We start from the raw sequence: 10,743 nt of genomic DNA, 5'->3' as shown, positions 1-10,743 counted from the left end.
GAAAATCCATATTAAATCAGTCTATTCTGTGCACGGAGGCAGTTGGAGCAAGGCAAGCTCAGTGGTTTCTCAGGCACATTGAAGGCTGAGCACAATTGTTCTGGGTAACATGGGGATATGAGATGCCTTTAAAATGAGAATAGAGCCTCTAGCTCTGGAAGCAGGGGCACCCCTGACCAGGATGAGCTGCCCAGTGGCCCTGCCTAGCAAGTGGGTGTCTGGGACTATATTCTCAGATGGCAGCCAGCCTGAGGATCTCTTCAATTACCACAAGTCCCTTGCCAGAAGGTTTTCATCAGCTCCACGATTTATCAAGACAATTGGACCCAGTACCGGAATCCACCTTTGCAAATTGCCCTTCATGGCGCATCTGACTGAGACAGGGACGTTCGATGGCTCTTGGCATTTGAACTCAACTGTAAAACTGACCAACTGAAAAAGTTGCTGATCCTCACCTTCACCTTCCCTTCTGCCCCTGAAGGTCTAAACTATTGAAGAATGATGTGAGTGCAAGAGCATGTCAGAGAGCACATGACATGAGCATGTCACAGGGGCCCACTGTTTTCCACGTGCCTGTTTTTTATAACATTAAATTCCTCCTGGGTTTTTCTCCTTCCTACAGCTGGCACCGCATTTCTTCCCCTTTTTCTTCTGATATCTATCCTGGGCTTTGGTAATGATCAAGTGAAATGCTTTCTGAGCCCCAATCCACACTTTTCAGTGAGAAGTTGACTGGGGCTCTTATCATAAGGCCTCCAACTATATTATAAGTTAATCATGTGTAGAATATTTTTAGCACATCTAATTTGGGGTTTTCCTTCTCCACTGTCTCTTTCCCTTGCATTAGCCTTTATTCATACAGTAATGTTGCAACTTCAAATATAGTTATTCAATCATAGTGAACAATCTCTAACGCAAGCTGTTTGACAGCAAGGGAGTCTGAAATGGAGACAATCCATAACTACATACAGATCAGGGTGGCACTGGCCATAAATCGTTGGTCCTCATTTGTTGTCTTTATTGAAAGCTGACAGTGGCCATTGTGATACATTCTAAAGGGTGGTCTAAGAGCAAGTCCAGAGCTGTGATAAAGGTAAGAATTCCGTCCACACTGAATTTAGCAAAGACAAAACCCTCATCAAAGCAAAGCCTTTTCTCCATAAAAATGAAAATCTATTAACTTGTTATACTTTTATCAAAAGTGCTGATGCCCTTAGAGGTAATGGTAAGCTATCCTGTCTATTGACAAAACACTTGAAAACTGGTTTTAGATGGGAATCACTGGCGTTCCTCAAAAATAATTCATGTCTATTCTTATGCCTGGAAGGGATGCACTGAAGGTTTATTTTATGGGAAAAGCAATCTGGTAGATTGTAGACAGAATACTAAATTTGTGTGGTCATGCAAATCTCATAAGCATGAACTAAAACATACTGAGTGCATAAATTAACCAGAGCTCCTATTGGATTTTTTCCTACAAAAATAGTTTCTTATCTCAAAACAGTATTTTAATTTGTTTCCCTTTCAAAGACTAAGGGTATACTCCTGCTACTCCTGCTAACAAGCAGCTGCTCATCAAACTATATGGAGAGAATTAATTTAATGAAGAGTTTCTATTTAGGAAAAAGCAGTAGGAGGAAAGGCAAACAGTTGCAGCTTCCACCAGGCTAACGGGGTTTTACATGCTGGAGAAGCAGCTGGAAATTTGGATGACAGTTTTGAAAGATGGATGATAAGGAGAAGGTCACTGAGAAAGTGGAGCAGACCAGGATAATATGGCAAAACTGAATCATCTCATACGTGTTCAAGCCTTTAAGGAACTCTTTTCTTTTTGCTTCAAACAGTTTGCTATTCTCCCTGGTGACAAAATGTCCCATGAATGGCATAGATTATTGGCCTTTTTTCTTCCACTCAAATCAGTTCTAAGAGCAATGTTTAAAGTTCGGTTTATATGATAAAGGATGCTCCCCTCAGACCCTTGTCAGATTGTGAATGTGTGTCTTTTGCATAAATATGATTTTTTTAAAAGTGAATGTTTGTTTCCAAGCTACCTTAAAAACAATGTGTGTGTTTACAAAACAAACGCACACTATAGCTTGGAAAATTCCTTTGGCATGGACTGATCAGCCACAAGTGATACTGACTTAAAAGCTGAACCAAATAAAACTTGACAGCAAGGCAAAATATTTTATAGGCAAAGTGACATTTTATAATAATGGAATAATAAATGCAGAAGGGAAAATGAAGCAAGGCTAAAATATAATCTCAGATCCATTGATGCTAAAGAGGGGTGAATCTCAATAAGACTTTTCCTGCTTTTATTGCACTAATAATTAAGGCTATGACTGAAGCACCCTTAAACTTGGAGAACGCTAGTATTTCTAATCATGGTATCACATTTCTCCAATCATTTGTCTATATGAGAATCTGATGATACAGCGTGGAAGCCTTGGTAGCATGCTGAAGTGGATGGAAGAAAGTGATGGGACAATCACAGGACCACTTTATCAAGCACTTCAATTTGGAACCAGATGAAGCAATGTTTAAATCATCCTGATGAATATAATCCAACCCAAAACACATCTACTTCTTGACATAAATCAGATTACAAACGTAATTAATAAAGACCAGGTAAGTTTACTTGCCTGCTTCCGTCTTCCACCACACTATGAAACTCAGCTCACAGAAGTGATTTGGGTCAGTTTAGGAAAATCAACAGGGTCTATTCCATAGCACAAAAGTTGTAAAGAGGATTTTTTTAAAAACCTAATGTTTAACTCTGGAAAAATAGAAACAGTAAAGGCTGGTCTTAACACAGAGGTTTAGATTTAGGATGAAAAGAGAGCCTGGATAATAAGGAGAGGAAAGTTGGGTTGTGTATTCACCCAGCTCCAGAGACATGCATCTGCTTTCTTTAAGTCCTAGTCAAATGTACTTTGGGGCAGGTGGCAACTAGATTTATTATGATGACCATGTCAAAATCTATATAAATATCGAATTACTATTATGCACATCTGAAATTAATATGATGCTGTATGTCAATTGTATTTCAATTTTTAAAAAATATACTCTGGGTTCACAACGACTCCAAGCTGGAAAAAGCCCATAAGTCCTCATTTTCATCACTCAGAAACAGATATTTCCACAAAAGAATCATCATGGTGTAATACAGAAGAAATAAACCAAGGCAACCAGGAACTCGCAATCAACAAATTAGTAAATAAATTAATGATTTAACGGAGACATTAATTATTCATTAATTTGATAGATGTTTATTGATGCCTGCTTTATCCAGGGTTCTATGTGAGGTGCTGGAGGACAATTGGAAATGACCCAAGCATCTCATCTCTAGGTAGTTGGTTTCATTAGGTATGGAGTGGGGTTTTGAAACAGGTTGCTTTTTTTTTTTTTTTTTTTTAGCTACTAAGATAATTCTGAGGATCCACAGATTGAGAACTCAAAACCTGAAACAGTGATTCTCAATATCTGTGTTGCCGGAAGGTCAGAGACAGAACAGTAGGGAGGAATTAGAACTGATGCAGAGACCACTGATCATAACTCCAGTCTCTGTACTTGCAGGACAGCAGTAACAGGGTGCCCTGCTGGGAAGACTGAGGACTTTTGATCCAAACACTGTGTGGCTGCTTAGAAGCAGCATGACCAGGAATCAAGTTATTAAACTCCTCAAATGGGGACTTACAACTACTTCCCCAGGTGGCACTAGTGGTAAAGAACCTGCCTGGTAATGCAGGAGATGTTAAGAGACAGGGGTTCAATCCCTGGGTCAGGAAGATCCCCTGGGGGAGGGCATGGCAACCCACTCCAGTATTCTTGCCTGGAGAGTCCTCATGGACAGAGGAGCCTGGCAGGCTACAGTCCATGGGGTCACAAAGAGTTGGACATGGCTGAAGTGACTTAGCACAGCATCAAGTGAGACCACAACAAGGCTCTGCTTTGAGCCTGGTCCATTGCAAGGCTGAGTTTCTGCCCTTTTAATTGAGTATGGCGCACTCTCTCTTTTTTTCCCTTTTACTTTAAAAAAATTGTTTTCATTCTTCACAGTCTAATCCCAGCCTACATTCTCTGTGAAAGCTTCTTGACACCCCACCACCCCCATTTCCAAGGCTCATCGACCTCCCTCCTCCGTACTACTTCAGCCCTCATATTCAGGATCACACAATCTGATGCTCAATTGTCCTCCAATTACTGCATGAGAATTGCTTCAGTTTTCCTGGCTGGGTCGTCCCTGACCATTTGGATAATGTTTCTTTCCATAGAGGTATAAAAGACTTACTTGCTGGCTGGTCAAAAGTACCTGTTGGGCTACTGCCATAAGAGACATCTAAAGAGGAAAGGAGCACCCTCATTTTTCTGTCAACATAATGCAGTGGAGATCTGCCAGCACTGCCACCGCCTCTGGTAGGCATTAGTATTCTGAAATAATCATCAGAATGCCAGTCTCCTTCCACCCCCACTCACTTATTTTGTTGGAAAAATGCAAAACCTGCATTTTTCCATGAACCAGATTTTACTCTATGCACAGAGTGAATGCAGCGTCTGTGTTTAGCATCCCAATGTGATAATTATACATTATGCTTACTCCATGGCTAAATCCTGCATAGGATCTATACTAAAACACAAAGGAACGACTAAACACGCTAGTGTGTTATCTTCCCCTTCCTTTCCCTTGTGATTTTTTTTCTTATCATCCAGATTGCTCCCATGCTGAACTGTGCCTGTGAAAATAATGGAGAAACCTCAGATGTGTATATAACTTGAAAGGTGAGTGACAGAAGAGGGGAATTACTGGGACATCTGTGCCAGCAAAAACATGAACATATTGGGAAGAGGGAGCAGTGTTTGTGTGTGTGTGTGTGTGTTTGTGTGTGTGAGAGAGAGACAGTATGCCTATAGAGAAAGCAGATTTTTTTTTTTTTAATGAAAACAAAAGCTGGGTTATGTAAGCAGCACAATTTGAAATGGCTTGTATAGCAAGAATGGAAACAAGTTATGAATATTCATAAGTAAAATGGAAGAAGTGTTCATTTGCAAGGAGGAAGTAAAGATGAAATTCTAAATATCGTTTGGCCACAATTTTATCCAGGAAATTTTAGATGTGTAGATCACATAATACAAATACAAATTCAAAACCAACTAACCCCATTGCCTAAAATTTCCCCTTCAACACACTAATAACCAGTTTATGAATATTTCCACATACTACTGAGCCAATTTGCCTTAAATTTGATTTTTGTATCTCTGAAGATGTAAAAGTGAAAGAAGAAAGAAATAACAAAAACAAGAACCATATACAAATATTAACTCTAAATGGGCCACAGGATTAAATGTAAGAGCCAAAACTATAAAACTTATACAAGAAAGCATAAGAGGAAATCTGTAAATTTGTGGCCTTTGGTTGGAAAAAGGATCCTTAGATATGACCCCAAAGCATAAGCAAGATAAGAAGAAAAGATAGATAAACAGGACTTCTTTGAAATTAAAAACTTAGGTACTTTCAAAAGATACTATTAAGAAAGTGAAAAGACAACGTACAGAATGGGAGGAAATATTTCCAAATCATATATCTGATAAGGGCCTTGAATCTCAAATATATAAAGAACCCTTCAGTTCAGTTATTCAGTCATGTTTGACTCTTTGTGACCCATGGACTGCAGCATGCCACACTTCCCTGTCCATCACCAACTCCTGGAGTTTATTCAAACTCATGTCCATCGAGTTGGTGATGCCATCCAACCATCTCATCCTCTGTCATCCCCTTATCCTCTCATCTTCAATCTTTCCCAGCATCAGGGTCCTTCTAAAGAGTCAGTTCTTTGCATCAGGTGGCCAAAGTATTGGAGCTTCAGCTTCAGCATCAGTCCTTCCAATGAATATTCAGGACTGATTTCCTTGAGGATTGACTGGCTGGATTTCCTTGCAGTCCAAGGGACTCTCAAGCGTCTTCTCCAACACCACAGTTCAAAAGCATCAATTCTTCAGCCCTCAGCTTTCTTGATAGTCCAACTCTCACATCCATACATGACTAGAGGAAAAACCATAGCTTTGACTAGATGAACCTTTGTTGGCAAAGTAATGTCTCTGCTTTTTAATATGCTGTCTAGGTTGGTCATAACTTTCCTTCCAAGGAGTAAGTGTCTTTTAATTTCATGGCTGCAATCACCATCTGCAGTGATTTTGGAGCCAAGAAAAATAAAGTCAGCCACTGTTTCCCCATCTATTTGCCATGAAGTGATGGAACCAGATGCCATGATCTTAGTTTTCTGAATGTTGAGCTTTAAGCCAACTTTTTCACTCTCCTCTTTCACTTTCATCAAGAAACTAGTTCTTCTTCACTTTCTGCCATAAGGATGGTATCATCTGCATATGAAGTTATTGATATTTCTCCTGGCAATCTTGATTCCAGCTTGTGCTTCCTCCAGTTCAGCGTTGCTCATGATGTACTCTGCATATACTAGTTATTCAGTTCAGTTCAGTTGCTCAGTCGTGTCCGACTCTTTGCGACCCCATGAATCACAGCATGCCAGGCCTCCCTGTCCATCACCAACTCCCGGAGTTCACTCAGACTCACGTCCATCGAGTCAGTGATACCATCCAGCCGTCTCATCCTCTGTCGTCCCCTTCTCCTCCTGCCCCCAATCCCTCCCAGCATCAGGGTCTTTTCCAGTGAGTCAACTCTTCACATGAGGTGGCCAAAGTACGGGAGTTTAAGCTTTAGCATCATTCCTTCCAAAGAAATCCCAGGGCTGATCTCCTTCAGAATGGACTGGTTGGATCTCCTTGCAGTCCAAGGGACTTTCAAGAGTCTTCTCCAACACCACAGTTCAAAAACATCAATTCTTCGGTGCTCAGCCTTCTACACAGTCCAACTCTCACATCCATACATGACCACAGGAAAAACCATAGCCTTGACTAGACGGACCTTTGTTGGCAAAGTAATGTCTCTGCTTTTGTTATTAGAAAAACAATAGTAGTCTCTGCTACTAGTTATTAGAAAAATGCAAATCAAAACCACAAAGAGGTGCTTCCCTGGTGGTCCAGCGGTTAAGAATCCATGCCTCAGTGCAGTGGACACCCATTCAATCCCTGGCTGGGAATATTCCACATGCTGTGGGGCGACTAAGCCCGTGCACCACAACTACTGAGCCCGCACACCCTGGAGCCTGTGCTCTGCGACAAGAGCAGCCTGTGCACTACTTTCTACTTGAAGAGAGTAGTCCCCGTTCTACACAACTGGAGAAAGCTCCCGTACAGCAATAAAGACCCAGCACAGCCAAAAAAAAACAAAGCCCCACAATGAGATACCACTTCACACTCACTAGAATAGCGATACAGGCATATCTTGGAGATTTTGAGGGTTTGATTCCAAACCACTGAGATAAAGTGATTATCTCAATAAAGGGAGTCACACAATTTTTTAAAAAATTTCCCAGTACATATAAAAGTTATGTTTATACTACACTGTAGTCTATTAAGTGTTATTAGCATTATATCTTTAAAAAGTACATATTTTAATTTAAAAATGCTTCATTGCTAACCATCATCTGATAACTCAGAGTTGCCCAAGCCTTCAATTTGTGAAAATGCACTATCCATGAAGCACAATGAAAGGAGATATGCCAGTAACCCAAAAGTTAGATAATAATAAGCGTTGGTGAGGATATGGAGAAAATGTGACCTTCATACACTGCCACTGGGAATGTAAAATGGTACAGCTATTTTGGAAAACTGTTTTCAGCAGTATGCCAGACAGATAAACATAGAATTAATATTTGACTCAGTAATTCCACTCCAGAAATGTTCTCAAGAGAAATGAAAACATATGCCCACACAAAAATTTATACACAAATATTAATAACAGCATTATTAATAATAACCAAAATGTAGAAATAACCCAAATATCCATCAGCTGATGAATGGGTAAACAAAACGTGGTTATCCATACAATGGGATATTATTAAGCCATAGAAAGGAATTAAGTACTGATTTCATGCTATATCATGGATGAACCTTGAAAACACTGTGCTAAGTAAAAGAAGCTACTCAAAAAAGACCACATATCATATGATTCCATTTATATGAAGCATCTTCTAGAGACAAGAGAGTTGATTAGTGGTTGTTTAGGTCTGTGGAGAATATAGGGGTGATAACTAAAAAGATAAGGGATTTCCTTTTGAAGTGATGAAAAATGTTCTAAAATTGACTATTATAATGGTTGCACAACTCTGTGAATATACTAAAAGCCATCAAATGTCATCCTTTAAATGGGTAATGTATGTGAATTATTATTTCAAAAACACTTTGCAAAAGAAAAAGGAAGCAATCAGCATGATCTTGCACTCCATCAGAAATCTCAAACTATTTATTAAACAAAGCTCTATCAATGAAATTGTTGGTGAATTAAAAGTTCAGGACAAAAGGAAAAGAAAATGCTCAAATGAAACCTCATCCTAACGTCTAATCCATCCCCTAAGGCTCATGCACCATGGTGTGAATTTTAATGATGGGGTCTTACATAAGTGAGATTTTTTTTTTTCCTCAAGCAGAACTTTGATCCTCCATACATTTGCCTCAAAAATTAGAAGCCTCAAAGTGAAGTTGGTGTCAAACAGCCGACTACTAGATGGTATTTGCACAGTATTTCACCTCCAAAGCCTCAACCTGATAGTATTTTTCTTTTTGTTTTCATGAAGCTAAGAATACAGGTTGGGTAATCTCCTAGATTTTGATTAGTAATCAGTGAATCTTGAGGATGAATTCAAATAACTGAAATCTCACCTCTTGAATCAGGAAGGGTAAGGACAAAGATTAAAATATAGTTGAACCTATTCATGGGATCTAGATAATGAGCCCAAAATGTATCTTCAGACCAGTATTTTCAGACTGTGCCCCATGGAGGCTGCTGCTGGGAGAGAGCCAGGGAAGATATGCTTCAGGTCCTCCACCTGAGCATCTCTGCTTCTACTTGTTTTAAATACAGAGTTTCTGCTTCAAGAAGAAATTTATCAGTGTTTCTACTAAAGCAAGTATTGAAACCTAGGGATCTAGACCATATGAATTCACAGAGGCATCCTCACAAGATTTTTGGCATAAAAAAGATCACATTCAGGTGCTGATATCATTCACAGAGGAGGCCTTACTAGCTCACACAAGACCTGCTTCCAATAAAGGACCTTCACCCCCAAATATTTCTGGGAGGGTTCTGAGAGACATTTTACGTACTCTCTAGAACAGGTCACCATTTATTCATCCAAAAAGGCATCAGCTCTGTGCCTGGCATGATACAAATCTCTGCCATGCTTCAAGTGTGGTGTTTCTGCACTGCCCTCATCCTTAACTTAGCTCCTGCGGCTAGACAAGGCTAACACTTCCACTGAGAGAGACCATCTTTCCAGTCACTTTGGACCAGCTGCTGATTTTAAAAAGTGCCATTAACACCCTACTGGAGGAAACATGGTTCTCCCTAATCCTTCCAACACAAATACATAACAAGAAGAGTTTCTGACTATTAAAAAAATCTTTACTGCCTTAGATAAGAGATAAAACTAGATATTTCATCATGTAGCTTTATTTTTTAATTTATTTCTAATTAGAAGAAGATAAAGAGATGGGAATACCAGACCACCTGGCCTGCCTCCTGAGAAATCTGTATGCAGGTCAAGAAGCAACAGTTAGAACTGGACATGGAACAACAGACTGGTTCCAAATTAAGACTGTATTTTGTCACCCTGCTTATTTAACTTATATGCAGAGTACATCATGAGAAATGCTGAGCTGGATGAAGCACAAGCTGGAATCAAGTTCGCTGGAAGAAATATAAATAACCTCAGATATGCAGACAACACCACCCTTATGGCAGAAAGTGAAGAAGAACTAAAGAGCCTCTTGATGAAAGTGAAAGAGGAGCATGAAAAAGGTGGCTTAAAACTCAACATTCAGAAAACTGAAATCATGGCATCTACTCCCTTCACTTCATGGCAATAGATGGGGAAGCAATGAAAACAGTGAGAGACTTTATTTTTAGGGGCTCTAAAATCACTGCAGATGGAGACTGCAGCCATGAAATTAAAAGATGCTTGCTTCTTGGAAGAAAAGTTATGACCACCCTAGACAGCATATTAAAAGCAGAGACATTACTTTGCTGACAAACGTCCATCTACTCAAAGCTATGGTTTTTCCAGTAGTCATGAATGGATGTGAGAGTTGGACTATAAATAAAGCTAAGAATTGATGCTTTTGAGCTATAGTGTTGGAGAAGACTCTTGACAGTCCCTTGGACTGCAAGAAGACCCAACCAGTCCGTCCTAAAGTAAATCAGTCCTGAATATGCATTGGAAGGGCTGATGCTGAAGCTGAAACTCCAATACTTTGGCCACCTGATGTGAAGAACTGACTCAGTGGAAAAGACTCTGATGCTGGGAAAGATTGAAGGTGGGAGGAGAAGGGGACAACAGAGGATGAGATGGTTGGATGGCATCACTGACTCAATTGACATGAGTTTGAGTAAATTCTGGGAGTTGATGATGGACGGGGAAGCCTGGCATGCTGCAGTCCATGGGGTCACAAAGAGTTGGGCACGACTGAGCGACTGAACTGAGAAGATAATTGCTTTACAATGTTGTGTTGATTTCTGCTATACGACAACATGAATCAGCGGTAAATACACATATATATTTCCCTCCTCTTGAGCCTCCTTCCCACCCCCACTCCCACCCCACCCCTCCA

This window comes from Bison bison, unplaced genomic scaffold, assembly GCF_000754665.1.
Source record: "Bison bison bison isolate TAMUID 2011002044 unplaced genomic scaffold, Bison_UMD1.0 scf7180017864525, whole genome shotgun sequence".
Taxonomy (NCBI): domain Eukaryota; kingdom Metazoa; phylum Chordata; class Mammalia; order Artiodactyla; family Bovidae; genus Bison; species Bison bison.
The sequence above is the reverse complement of the archived record's forward strand: the minus strand, read 5'-3'. Positions refer to the sequence as shown.